At 39.0% G+C, this 14,952-nt stretch overlaps 1 protein-coding gene across 3 annotated transcripts in view; it reads left to right on the top strand.

Annotated features, from left to right (window-relative positions):
- The window catches only part of pou3f3a (POU class 3 homeobox 3a), a 47,252-nt gene that overhangs the window by 13,564 nt on the left and 18,736 nt on the right, over positions 1-14,952 (top strand). For all 3 annotated transcript variants that reach the window (XM_042495065.2, XM_088083372.1, XM_088083371.1), the window contains exons 2-3: positions 2,999-3,072; positions 9,560-9,644. The gene's annotated coding sequence lies outside the window, so the exon portion shown is untranslated. The remainder of the gene's footprint in view (positions 1-2,998; positions 3,073-9,559; positions 9,645-14,952) is intronic.

Genomic DNA, 14,952 nt, shown 5'->3' with positions numbered 1-14,952 from the left:
CTGATCATGCCCCTGAAACAAAGGCCCTGCCTACATGTATGGGGATATTTTTGAATCCAGATAATTTTGAAATAATTTCTGTTTTAAAAAATAGTTCTGTCTACCCGATCTTCGTTTTTACAATATGTCTCTGTCCACAGTAGAGAGCAAAAACGTCCAGAAATGCTCACTGGCGTTAGCTGTTTTCACCAGTCTCCCTTCATCACCTGGAGATTGTGCTCGCTCTTTAAAACTTTGTTTTAAGCTGTCCTCTTGGCCAGGTCACTCTTGGAGAAGAGATTTTAAATCTCAATGAGTCTTTTACCTGCTTAAATATATATATGTATATATCACCAAGTTTTAATTGGTTTTATCCAATATCTCCATCCACATTAGAACACAGAAATGTCTGCAAACTCTCGCTGGCATTAGCTTTCTCCAGCAGTCTCCCCTCATCATAAAGGTTTGCTTCTTTTGACCCAATATCTCATCACACTAGAATGCAAAAACGACCCCAAACGCATGCTGTGGTTAGTCGTGTTCAGCAGTCTCTCCTCGCCATAAAGGTTTCCTTCGTTTTGTAAAATATCTCCAACACTGTAACGCAAAAACGATCCCGAACACTCTCCTGTATTGGTTGTGTACAGCAGTCTGCCTTCGTCACAAAGGATTCCTTTGTTTTACAAAATATCTCGTTTCACACTAGAATGCAAAAACAACCCCAAAGGGTTCACTGTGCCAGCTGTCTTCAGCAGTCTCCTCTTGTCACAAAGATTTTATTTGTTTTACAAAATATCTCCGTACACACTGAAATGCCCCTTGGCTTTGGAACGACCTGCCTGAGGAGAAAAGGCTGCGGGATTCAGTGACTTCTTTTAAATCACCTCTAAAACCCATTTTTATAGACTTGCTCTTATATGATGTCTTTTTTTTATCTTTATGTTTTCTATATTTTATTTCCTTTCATTTTGTGGTGTTATTGCTGGAATTGCTTATTTGTTTTTGGTCTTTTTATTTGTATTAATTGATATTGACATTTTGCATCCTGCATTATTTCTGCTTGTTTAAATTTTGTCTTAACTTTAGCCTAATTTTGTCCCACTTGTGTCCATACAGAGTTCTTGACTTTCTGATGTTGTATTGCCAAGTATCCCATTTCTGCTTTTGCTTTGCTTGTCAAAGCACTTTGGTTTAAAAGGTACTATATAATTAAATTTGTTATGATTAAGTAACTATTGAAATGCAAAACCAACCCCAAACTCTCACTGGCGTTAGCTGTCTTCAGCAGTTCCCCCTTGTCACAAAGGCAGTGAAGTATACAGGCTACCATTATCTTTTTCAGAACACCCGCTAGAGATCTCATCACTATTTATTAGTGTTTAATATAAGCTAAAAGGAGCTCAATCAAAAATACAAGTGATGCTCTCGACATTTGAAGGTTTTCCTTCCACTCCTCATTGACAACAATCCCAGTTTGGAAAGTATTCTACCATCTGCTGGTTCGCTCGGGTCTGATTCAAAACAGTCATGTCTGGTGGACTTTAAACCGCGGATACTGAGGTTGAGCAAAAACATTGGGTGCAGCAGATACGTCCATCAACAATACTAAGTTTAAGTAAGAAATAGTCATAAGAAGAATCAGTGCTTACAAACTGTTAGTAAACTGGTAGTCTGCCACTATTGTTGTTGTTTCAAGTGTATGGGCTTTACACAGAGCAACAACAGGCATGCACAAGTTGAGGAAATTACGCCATTGTTTCTGAAATGCTCAGTTTCAAATGTCCACAAAGATGCAAAGTAAAAAGAGTTTTGAAAATTCTGCTCCTCTTAGGGCATTTAAAAAGATATCAGTTTTAGTGACCTCGAACTGCATTTGCATGCAGGCGAGAAGCCAAAATATTGGGGAAAATATCTGTTTACAAAAAATGTCTGTATGTGTGTAGACGGGGCCTAAAAGATAAACACATTAAAAAAGTTTATTTGACAAAACAGTATTGACACAAGGCATACAAAATATTTCAGGGATGAGGATGCAACATCTTTGTATTTTAAGTGCACTTCATGCAGAACGCTGTTGACGTGACTCGAGGTAAAAGCCATTTTCCCTTATTGATTTCCCTTTTTTTATTTAAACCAACCAGGGGTAGATAAACATGCAGTAAAAGGTACACAAGACTTGAGAGTCTTTGAGAGGTTACAGCTCAGCGTGTCCCGAACATTAGGCAATGCAGTGTGTGCTGTTGGTGCTAAACGATCCACATTTAGAATTTCAATTTTCCTGGCGGATGTCTACACTGTGTAGTGCAATGTGTCAACAAATCTCTTGAAGAGGAGTGTATTTTTCTTAATGTTCAGAGGGGCTTGTTGCGGGATAAATTTGTGTTTGATGCTGGAGAGCAAATTCAGGGTTCACTGATTAGAGGCAACAAGGCTGAATTTATAAATTTCTATTCAAATCAGGTTCATGAAGTCTCATCTGTTAATGCAAAAATGCTTGGTAGTTTCACAGTCCTTTCTCACCTTGTTTCATCATGACACCATAAACAGCGCTGTAAATATGATGCTTATAATAATTTAGTCTGATACAACAATTACACACCTTATAAACTAAACTGATACTCCACTTTGAACTGAAGTAACTGCTCCACAAGCACCAGAGCGTCTTGTCTTGGGATTATGAGCCCCTCTTCTGCTAACAAGCTGCTGTGGCTACGAAGCAGAGCTGCTAATGACTTAAAGAGCATATCAGCTATGGCTCGTTTGCTGAACAGACCGCTTGGAGTTTCTACTTTAATTAGTGGTTGGCTAAAACATAGCTCCCTGTGGTCTTGACACATTACCAATAATCATGTGCTCTAGTCTATTAGTGCTTGAAACAACTCCACAAGGAGAGCAGGTACTCCCATAGCTGTCCAATAACTTAATGCACTACAGTAATGTGTTTTGGGCGACATGATCCGTCTGTGCACATGAAAACAGTGGAATGTAACATGTTTACTGAACTTTGCTTTTATTGCAGGTATATTGACCGAGTTCTGTGGAGGTTACAAGTTCACCGTCCTTGCCTTGCAGACATTCAGATTGTTACACACGGTAAGAAACCACCAGTCACAGCCTCTCTCAATCAAGCCCTGATCAAGCACAAAGGAAGCTCAGACTGTAAATAATACATGACTTGCCTTATACACTCCCCACTGGGACACTGAGAGGAGGGTGCAGGTTCAAACGTCTTTCCTCATCTTCAAACGCCGTGCCTTCATCTTAGCTGCTGCCAGATTTTCTGACACTGCTTAGACCTGGAAATATCAGAAAGGAATGTCTGTTAAAGGAGGATGCCACTCATTTCAGTGTTTGTCCTTGTCCTGAAAGGCTCTTTGATTTGGAGACCATTCAGTGATATTCTGACTGGAGAGGGAATAAGAAAGATGGACAACGTGGCTGCTGAAGCACGTTTGGATATTTTTAGGCGTTTCTGGAGTTACGTTTTCAAGTTCGTAGTAACCTAATGCAAAAGGCAAATAAAGGGCCAGCAAGTCATTGGTGTCCCATTGTTAATTTAACTTATAATAATATAATAAAAACTAATAATAATAAAAACTAATAATGTTGAGCACTTAAATGAGCACTTAAACGCAGGCCATCAGGAGTGAGTGATGACTCAGTGAGCCCTCAGAAGTTAGGAAATCTCACTCAAAATGATATTGGAATTTGTATAAATGCAAACTACTAAAATTTAACATAACCTTACTCAACAGTATGTCAAACTAATCATTCATTTTGTCTAGACGTGAATGGTGATATTTTAACAAGACTAAAGCCCCTTACATACATGCAGTCTATCCCTATCTGTATGAGATCATGTGTGAGTACGGATCAGGAAAATCTGGACTGCCAATTTCCATCTTCAAGTGGTAACATTTCAGGGATAATGCAGGTACATATTTTTGTATTGTGAATAAAAGCAGCACGAAAAGGGTTACGTCTGTCTGATCGTCTGACTGTCTGCTCCATCAGTAACATTAGTTACCATAACACTCCATCCTGATTGCTAATGGAAGTTCTCACATCCATAACATTGTATGAATCTAAAAAGCAGCTCAAAAAGTGTTCTGGCAATATAATAGTCTTTCGCAAAATGTCGACACAGTTGATTAGATCTCTCGCAAATCTTTTCCCAAGTTACGCTGACCTGTGAACTAACCCTGACCTTCGACCTTTGACCTGACGTGATGACGATGTCACATCACAGCTTACATTAAAAGTCAACAGCCCAACATAAGATGCACGTGCATGAAAGAGTTGAGGGGCTGCTGCTAGTAGATGGTCATCTATCTTAGAATATGGATAGGAAACTCAAGGAACATGTATAAAATTTTTAAAAAGGTTGTTATTTACTGATTGTAAACTGTAATACCAGCAAATAGTGAGGGTCAATCCCGATTTGCACTTCGCCTTGTTTTGTTTGCACGTTTTCAGCAATGTGTTCACGATTTTCATGGCTTCGTCTTGGATACATGCTGCCTATGGTTTGGCGCCTGCTCGCTACCTTTTAATTACTTGAGTGCTGTGTCCAGGAGCGCACCGAACACAGCCAAATAAAAAGAAAATGAGAAGAAAATACAGGAAAGTCTTTGTAGATAAATATACCGCCACGCACTTCTAGTGGGTCACAAGTAGTGATTGAGGGGGGTTACTTTTGCATGAGTCTTTACATTTAAAATTGTAGGAAAATCCTGCATAATATACATTTAATGAGTTTGCTCTGAGTAACAGTAGCTACTAGAACAGCGGCTGAAACAAACGTGGTGTCAAGACTCGTCTCTCTGTTGTTCTCTTGTCAGTGTCACTCTATGTCTTTTATGCAGAGCTGTAAGGTGATGTTACTGCGTACACGGTTAAAATTAACTTCAAGTTTATAGTGAATTATTATCTCAGCTTTCAGTAGAGTGATTTTGCAAAGAATGCAAAATGCTTATTAAGTTCTATTGTAACTTGTCTGAGCTCTGGTCATTTGATTAGAACAAAACAATATTCCCTCTCCTTTGACTGGGAGTGCAGACACAAGCGCAGAAGGCTGACTGCTCAGTAGGAGTCACAGAGCTGCTGCTCTTTGGCTGGTGATAAAGATTCAGCCTGTTCCTTTAGCTCCAAGTGTAGTCATGTGTATAATTGCTCTGGGACTGGAAATGCACCATGTGTGAATATAAAGGAAGGGCCATTTAATAGGAAACACTGTCCAAACAACATAGCTTCAGTTTGTCTAAATGTCCCATGTCACAGAGAAAGCTGCAGAGGATGGAAGGAGGGTCATGATAGCAACAAGCGGTGAGAATGAGGGGAGCTAACAGGAGAGGACAAGAAACTAGATAAAAAGTGATGGAGGGCTACTAATCATTGCAGACTGTTACAAAAAAATAAGACTGATCCATCTCAGAAATACATTTTTAGACTTTTGCCCTAATTGGACTGGATTACAGGGGGAAGTTGAAAATGAAATATCCACTGTGCTGCTCAGTAATTTAACTCATCTAAGACATTTTAACCATCGAGAAACTACAGATTGTGGTCTATTATAGAAATTCTGCAGGACTAGCCAAAAGTGGTCTGACACGGCAGTAGCCAATTTGATGAGGTTTTGTAGGGTCATATGATGCCTATATCCTGTCCTATTCCATCCCATTCTTTCCTATCCTATCCTATGAAAAAGTAGACGACCAAGCATCTCTTCATGCTGAAAAAAATCAAAAAGAGACCCACTTTGAAACAAAGATGTTGCTTTGGAGAGATTTAAACAACAGGATGACCAGCAGGTTCACAGTAAAGCAGAGTTGTGGCTGTAATTATTACTGGGTGGGGTTTAAAAATTACTCACACACACACTCCAGACTGCACTGAAGTCACTGACCAGCACATGTTATTTTAAAATAAACCCCCTTCCACATAACAAATGGGTCCAATTTGAATGGCTTTAACTCGTTATTATAGTCTGACATGTTTGTTCTGGCCAGGTGACACGATGCTGTTTCAAATAAATAGAATTTGAATAATTTGATTTCTTAATCCTCTGACTTTGGCAATCTTTCTCTTTTGCACCATGTTCGTATTAGTGTTGGCTGTTCAGTTTGAGTCAGCCATCAAACACGGAGTGTAACAAACTTAGGTCTTAGCTCTGTATATTAAGTGGTATTTTTTAATTATCTTTATATTAATATATGTTAGTTTCATATGTATCAAATGTCCAAAAAATATTATTTTAAACATGCTTCTTAACCAAACTATTCGAACTATATATTGTTATTATGGAATCTGAAGTTTCATTTCTGGTTGCAGATCTTATGTCGAGGGGTTGGGTTGTGAAACTAACCTGGCAAAACCCTCTAAATTGATAACATTTGAGCTTATTGATACTGTTATCGAGTCCCATGGGTCTGATAACATAACATAAATAAATTGAATAATTAATTATAATACATAATTAAAGCTACCGATGTCAAGATTTTCAAAGTAAATGTTTAAATCAAAATATTAAAATAAAAAATATGTCACGTAGTCTTTCCACCAAATAATAGAAGTAGTATCGATAATGCTATCAATAAAGACTCAGATTGTTAAGGAGTCTCAATAATGGTATCAATATAAAAAAATTAACGATCTTCTTGCCTAGGGACACATTTGTGATCCACTGTTAACTTAAAAATATTGAACATAGCTTTAAGTTGTAAAATGGTCCTTTGTGACATATTGGTAATAACGAGAGTAATTCAGCTGCCTTTTAGAATGAAAATATATCAGATAATACGGCAACATTGTAGTTAGGTGGCACGAGACCAGAATTTGACAACCAGAAGACGCTTTAAACCAGAAAAGAAAAAAACAACCAGCAGCTTAGCACACAAACATAAACTGAAAGGAGCCCAGACATCCACTTGACATCAATCATATCGAGAGAGCATCATCGCAATAATGAAAAACATTTAATGTAAGCTTGTACGTAAAGAACTGAAAGAAGAGGCGCACCATTTCTATAATGAGTCTGACTTGCAGGCAGACATCAAAGAAAAGGAGCAGAGAGCCGCTCACTCATAACTCTGTCGTTGTCCTGAGGAAGGCAGTGTACAGAAATGTTGATCTCTAACACTTAAAAATATAAAAAGATTGCATTCTAGTTAGAGGTGGGTGATATACTAAATATAATCAATGTACCGTTGCTTGTTCCATGTGGGATATAAAATGACTATTGACTAATGACAATATTGTCATGTAACACTACAAAGGCTTACAAACATTAGTCATCACACACTCCACTCTCTCCTGTGCAGATTGTATTAGCAGGCAAAGTGTGTTTTTGTATCTGCATGGCTCCTCACCGCAACTTTTTGTCACATTTTGCAACCATAGAGCATGAGCGCGAAATGCAAATATTACTGATATATGGACTGGAGAGCTGTTAGTTTATTTCCTGCTCACAGTGAATAAATCCTCACGATTAATTGTACAGCATAACAGTTTTACTTCTCATGAGTTTAATGATAGTGTGAGGATGTGAGTGGTGTGTTTTTGTACCTGCAGAGCTCTGCTTTCAACTATTTAGTTACATTTTGCGACCGTGGCGCACCAGCATGACTTGCAACTACTATGAATATATGAACTCAAGACCTGTTAGTTTGTTTCCAGCTCACAGTGAATAAATCCTCAAGTTTAAAGGCGCCTTGGTAACAGTCTAACTTTCTGATAACTGACATCCAACTGTTGAGTCGAAGGCTCAAGTTCACAGCAAAAAAATCTAAACTTTCGCCCTGAGATGAGTGGTTGTGCTTTGATGTATTTAATTATAATAATACTGTCTTTATTTAACTTTGTTTTAACCACACTTTATTTAAACTGTACTTCATTATGACAATATTTTTCTGAACTTTTTTAAAAACAAAACTTTATTATAGCAGTAGCTACTTTATTTAACTTGATTATAACTGTAGTTCATTTAATAGCTTTGTATTTAAGTAGTCTACAGTACCTAAAAGGAGATTTCAAAATGTCAACATATATTTTGTGTATCATGATATATGATTTAAGCAATATTACCAAGCCCTAATTGGAGTGAGCTTCTTTCTGGAGAACAATTAAAAGAGAGACAGGGAAGGGAAGCTGGAGGACGGACGACATTGTCAACAGATAGATGGGGGTTGGTGAAATGTCGGGGTTATGGGGATATGTGTCTGAGTGACTGGACTAAATGTAAATGTCTCATTGATCGTTTGGCCGAGCCAAGCAGAGACCCTGCTCCTATTGATCTGCTCAAGGCCAAGGGCAGGATGAGCCTGACAACTCAGACATTGACCTCTGCTACCTTGACCTTGGCCTAAAGCCAGAAAACTGCCCTTTAACCTCCATCATGTGACCTCTGACCTCCAGGGGGGCCCATATGTGACCTGTGCTGTTTGTTCTAGTGTCCTGGCTGTGCTCCCTTTCTCCTCGCCAAACTGTCCCAGTCAAAGGAGCATCTCCTGAGAGCTTAAGAGAAAGGCAGAGGTTAAAATTTGCTATAGGTTTTACTTGAATGCCACTTCACGTAAGAGGTGTGACCACAGTCAAAAAAGAGCTGAGAGAGCGGGAGCAGAGAGGGAGGATGATAGTTTTCTACACCATTAGGAAGCAGTTGTAAGGTTACGAGCAGCTCAGTGATATTGATCTTGTAATTTAATTACATGAGCATGCATTAGATACAAGCACAGACACAGTGATGGATCACAGCATCAGGCCGCTTTCTGTGTTCATAAACCACATTAGAAGATTTTTTTTTTTTTTGAAAATGTTTGAAAATGCAGAATATTGTGTCAAATTCAGCGTGCAGGTTTTGATACTATAGGATGTCTGTGATTTTTCTTTTCCCCAGTGGAAGGGATTTTTTTTTGGGGGGGGGGGGTAATTTAGTTTTTTCCTTATTCAAGTTGATGCTTCAAAGTGGCAGTCTGGAAATGTTCAGTCCTGGTTGATTTGGCACAACAGCAGTTACTGATGGAGTTACAGGTCACAGAGTTCTGGAGCAGCAAAATAAATATTATCGTTTTAAAGAAATAATTTAATAAAATAATTTTTTTTTTCAATCATTCAGTGAGTAACCCTGAACTGATTTTACTTTGCACATGTTATGAGTCTGTGGACAGCAGGGCGCAATGAAAGGAGTCGGTTACTTTGTGCAGCCCATCACCTGCAGCACTTCATCAGCAGCTCACTGTGGCTGCTTCTTCTAGTTCCATTATTTCCCGCAATATTTCAGTCTAATCTGCCGTTAACAAATGCAGAAAATGAAAAATGTCTTGTTTTGTAGATCTGTCTTTGATGAATGATGCTCACTGAAATACATGTTGCATTTCCTGTGTCTGTTTCATAGCAAAAGTCAACTCATGTTTTGTCAGTTAAATGCTTTTATTGTTAAGCTGCAGCTGTAGGAATTGTTCAGTTTGCATTAGCTGTACATTAATACAACATTTTTTCCACAAATGTTGTTCTGTTCATAATGTTCAAATGTCAAACTGTTAATTTAATTCTGCTTTGAACTAAACAGTGATATTTTTGACAGGAATCACGAGAGCCAAAGAAACATCCTTTATGGCGTGGAGGTACCAGACTCAGCCAGACACAATCAATAGACCATCAGGTTAAAGGTGAGAGATCATGGTTGTTGCATGTCTTGTGTGTGTGTGTGTGTGTGTGTGTGTGTGTGTGTGTGTGTGTGTGTGTGTGTGCGTGCGTGTGCGTGTGCGTGTGCGTGAGAGATGCTATAGTGGGTCAGAATATATGTTGAATCAGGGGACCAAAGACAAAGAAAGTTTCTTTCTTCGTTCAGTGAATATCTGCTTTAAAGAAATGTCTTTCTCTTACAGATGGTGTGTGTGTGTGTGTGTGTGTGTGTGTGTGTGTGTGTGTGTGTGTGTGTGTGTGTGTGTGTGTGTGAGTGAGAGTGAGAGTGACAGAGATTTTTCGGGGGTAGGGAGTGTGTTATTGATCACTACCACCACCCACCTTGGCCAATTGGAGGGAACACCTGAGCCTCTCATGGATCAGTAATGTCATTAACAGTGTACGAATCAGCGAGGGAAAATAGATGATAATCGCATTACAACAGAGAATTTTTTTCAGTTAGTGAAATTATACACTAACAGTCTGCACTTTGATTATGCTGAGACTCGCTGCATGTGGTATAAGGCAATAATGACTGAAGCAATTAACTCAACTGATCTTTTCAGTAACACCTGCAGCACAGGGGGCTCAATCACATTTCTTTTTTCAGAACACAACAAGGAACAATTTCCATATTACTAATTGTCTTGTTATATAGTCCTGGTGTGTTGAAGCCTTCATACTGTAAGTTCACAGCCCCCGTCCCATCTCCAGTCGCTCCACATTGTGTGCTTATTGCCTTTATCAATCTAGTGGAGCCCGGAACAAAGACCTTCGTGTTCAAACAGCAATTACTCTCTCATCTCCTGAGGCATCAGCACAGGCCTAATTGGATTTAAATGAACCCCCAAATTTCCCTTTGTTACAGCAAATAATATGCAAGGCTTTTTAATTAAGATCCGATACAAGCCCACGTGGAGGGTCTGCAGTTGCTTTCATGTCCTGCTCTTCAAATAGAGGCTTGAGCTCGCGTGGCGGACAGTTCGGTGCAGAGCTTGGCTCAGCGGGAGGTTGCATGTAGTGGTAGTGTAGTGTAGTGTAGTGTATAGTGTGTGTCTGTGTCTGTGTCTGTGTCTGTGTCTGTGTCTGTGTGGTGGGGTGGTTGTTGTCTATCGAGAGGTGGATCAGTTAATTAAAAGAGCTCTAATGTGATTGATCAACTCTAAAGACAAGTTGTCCTGTGTCGCACCTCAACTTTGTATTGTAACATTAAAAAAACAATAAAAGTTTGTATTTAGGGTATGAGATGAAGAAGAACTAAATTCCTGTAATTCTTGAATTTTGGTTTAATGTCTCTCACCTGCACAATCTATGGCATCTTAACTGGACTTACTGAATGTCTTTTTTTTTCTTTTTAATCATTGCCTATTTAAACCACATTGTAGTGATGAAGAAAATTACAGGCAAATGGTAAAAAAGGCTTGATTTACAGATTAAAACAAATATATATATATATGTAGTTGATAGGGTCATAGGTCTTGGAGGAAGTTTGGGATCACAGCTGAGTTTTTGCTTACTGTTAGTCACAAGTTTGCAGTGACTGAAGACATCTCTCGACTTCAGTTGCTAATGTCAGTTACGACTGAACATCTATTAAAGAATAAGGCTAATGTTATTCCATTTTTTATTTGCCATGAAAAGTTTTAGGGTCATTTGTTCCTACTGAGGAGATAAAAATACTGACAGAGGTGTATCAAAGTGTGAATATTTTAAGCCGTGGATTAACACACATTTGGTGGGTAAGTGAGAATTTACAGCTAGCCGGGTGAATCTGAGAGCTCATGTTTTATTTACTCTGATAGATGTTTATAGTCCCCCGCCCGTTTAAACAGATTTCTAGCTGACCTGGTCCAGTGCATCACAACCGTTTCTCTGATATAGCATGTTTCAGACAATGACTGACAACTTGTGGAGCCTTCTTGCTCAAATGAAAATAAGTGATTACGTCATTTTTGGCTTCAGCACCCTTGACCAGTGCCGACACGATGGTGAGCATAAGCCTAGCTCAGGAAAGAGGAGCACTGTTGAGGCATTTTTTAAAACAACCAGGATGGCTTCAGCTGATGTGAAACTTTCTGTTCAAGTAATATTTTCAAATGCTGATGGCAAAATCAGCAACACAGTCATATTGTTGCTACACCATCACAGCTCATCCCTGCACGCTGTAGTCTGTTCACATTTGTTCATCACTCAGTGCTAGGTCACGTTTTGTCTCTCTAATCGGTTGTAGGTCTGTTTAGTTGTATCCAGAGGCATTTTGGCTGTTGATGATGGCGAAACAAAAGTATGCACACACATCCAAACTTATGGCAGGTGCTTAACCCAACATGAGTGAAAAGCCAAAAGGCAAAAAATGGCTTGCACACTGCAGGGCTCCAGTTATGATGTGTCGAGCAAGACTGCTCTTCATCATGCTAGACTGACACAGCGAGATGCCATCTTACGTCACATTTACATCCATTTGTGAATTGGCCTTGCGATGCCAAGCTAATTTACAGCAATATGATGGTGTGAATACTTTTGTTTTGGAGAAATGTTATTATCAGAATCAGAATCGGATTTTATTGCCAAGGAATTTGACTTGGTGTTTTGGTACAAAACAGTTAACATAGAGGAAGAATAAAAATAGTAACTTTATATAGAATATGATATAAGATAAAAATATAGAAGCAATATAAAAATATAAAATGAAAAATATAATATAAAGAACACAAAATGTATGTACAAAAGGTGCAATGGAGGAATTGTACAGCTGTGCAGATTATTCATTTGGAATGGTGTTTCTGGCAACCTGGTGAATTCAAGTCCAATATTCACTGTCTTTTTTCTTCTGTTTTGGTCTCCACCAATGCCTTAATGCAACATTGAGCTCCTTTTAGGCTAAATGCAGAAATGTGTACCCCAGCCAGTTGTTAACTCGGTCCATCTATTGTTGGTGCTGAGCAGGAAGCACACTGTGTTTAGCAGAATTTTTTTTAAGTTGAGGGCTAAAAACCAAAATAATGAGCCAAAAGATGCTATAAAGCTTCATAGAGCCGTGTGGAACTGCAGCGTCAGGTGATAATTCTCTGGGTTTGTCACTTTGTGAGTAATCCCTTTCACATATGAGATATCATGCGATCCATTGTTAATCTATTGTTAATCTAAACACAATGATTGTAGACGCTTTAAAGCCTTAAATTCCATTGATAACATTATTTTTCACTCTCCACTGAAGATCTCATGAAGGTAATTGTGTCTCTTTCTTTCTCTGGAATGTGCAGAAAAGTGTTCAATCCAGCCTGCATGTGTACCTCAGGCATAATTTAAAGTTGTGACATGTGTTTAACAGATGCTCCGGCACACAAAGAATCCTTTGCCTTTGGCATAAGTGCACAGACAGAGTGAAATGTGCCGCAGCAGAGGTGTCAGCCTTTTACACTTGGACTCTACAACAACAGTGATCATTTGCTGCTTCAAAAGTGATTAGACTGCAACTAAAGAACGTTCTCTCAATGGATCGCTATTGTCATGGGGGATATGATTGATTGATTGATCTGCTGCTCATGTCCTCTCAGAGTACGCAGCTTTAACACAGCAGCTGGAACAGGAAGTCATCAGTCAGCCAGTGTGTGTCATGAATCATTCAACCTTTGACTTCATTACTTTGTTGAGTCAGCTTCGGCCAATCACGTTGAAAGACTCAGGAGAGGGCAAACGAGACACTTTGTGTAGAATTTGTAATGACGTTTTGAGATTTATTTATTTTTTAATCTTTAAGGTGTGATCTCCAGTTTTATTGCTATAAGACCACCCAAAGTTCACTAAACCCATCACGCTAAATGTATGGATTGAATTCTCTCTTGCCTCAGCGAATTAGCAGAGGAAATAATGATGGATGATTGAAGAGCAGGGAAATCATCTTTTTTTTTTTTTTTGCTGATAGCAGAACCGTCTTTCTCAGTAACTGTGCACACAGTTTAGGTCATTTCCATTACCTCAGCTGAGACTTTGGAAGATAATGATAAAGTGCCGAATGGAATACATATTCACACTCCACTTTTCTGTCATGCGATCGTCCCTTTTCATTGAGAGAGGCGGAAATATCAAGTTAAGCTAAGAAAATATTAGCCAGCCAGCATGCAGTAAGCAGTGCACTCTCTCCACATAGCTTCACAGTGACTTCATTACATGTGCAAGCAAATTTATACTCACAGTTCAAGCCTGTGTTAACATTATAGATTTGAGGAGCAAAGCCAATTACAAGCATTGCTCTATAGTCACGGACCATGGCTGTGTGCGTATAAGTGTTTGTGGTGAAAAAGATGGTGCTTTAGGTTTGTGGTTGCAACAGAGAATATAATGGAGTTACAGCTGAATCTCTGTATTGAGAGGTTGATTAAGAGTGACCGGAGCTGTGAGACTTTCAGTACTTCACATTTCTCTCTCTTTTCAAGTCCAGAGAATTGGGCTCTTATTCCATAAGGTGAAGTCGAACAGTTCCATGTGGTTTGTGAGTGAATTAATCATGATGATTAATTGGCTTTCAAGTTAAATATCCAGTGAGCGATGTCAGGCTGCCAGACATCAGGGCTAAATTGACAGGCCTTTAAGGAGAAGCAGATTGATTTACACAGCAGCTAATGAATCCCCCTCCACCCAGAAGGGGAGGAAAGGTAAACAAGTCCTTTCTTTTCCTTCCTCCCATCTGCCTTGTTCAAGTACACTTTGCTCTCTGTATTGAACTATAACCTGGTTTTGAGACTCTGAGACTCTTGATAAATTCCCCCTCTTCTATTGCTTTTCCATTACGATAACAGGACAGCCAAATCAGACAGATTAAGTGTTTGTTTGTCAATGTTTAAGTTGCACTGTGTTTGTATATACTGTGTAATTACATCAGTTGCATAGTCTTTAGAAATAATTCCCATATGGTCAGTCAGTACACAACTTTTCAGACGGGTTCAGGTTGAAATATCTGAAAACTATTCAGTCCCTCCAGGATTTCAAGGCCTTTTTTTGGGATTGTTGTGGCCTAAAATGCCCGATTTCACGGCAGCTAAATTGTAAACATGCTGCAAGGTTTTTTAACAGGGTCAAATGAAAATTGCTAAAGTAGTTGGGATTCTGTCCTGGATTCAGAGCCTTTTATTATGAGCTCTTAATTTTTCGCACAGAATTAGACTCTAATTGTGAACTTTGTGGAGTGGGGAGTGAGCAGTTGTTGCTACCATACGACGCTGCGCTTAAGTACTATCTCTGTGACCCGCTCTCCTCTTGATCTTTCTGATGGTTAGCACATGCTAACACAGT

This window comes from Plectropomus leopardus, chromosome 10 (genome assembly GCF_026936395.1).
Source record: "Plectropomus leopardus strain MGB_pleo_1.0 chromosome 10, ASM2693639v1, whole genome shotgun sequence".
NCBI classification, from domain to species: domain Eukaryota; kingdom Metazoa; phylum Chordata; class Actinopteri; order Perciformes; family Serranidae; genus Plectropomus; species Plectropomus leopardus.
Note: the sequence above shows the minus strand (reverse complement) of the source record. Positions and strands in the feature narration are given on the sequence as shown.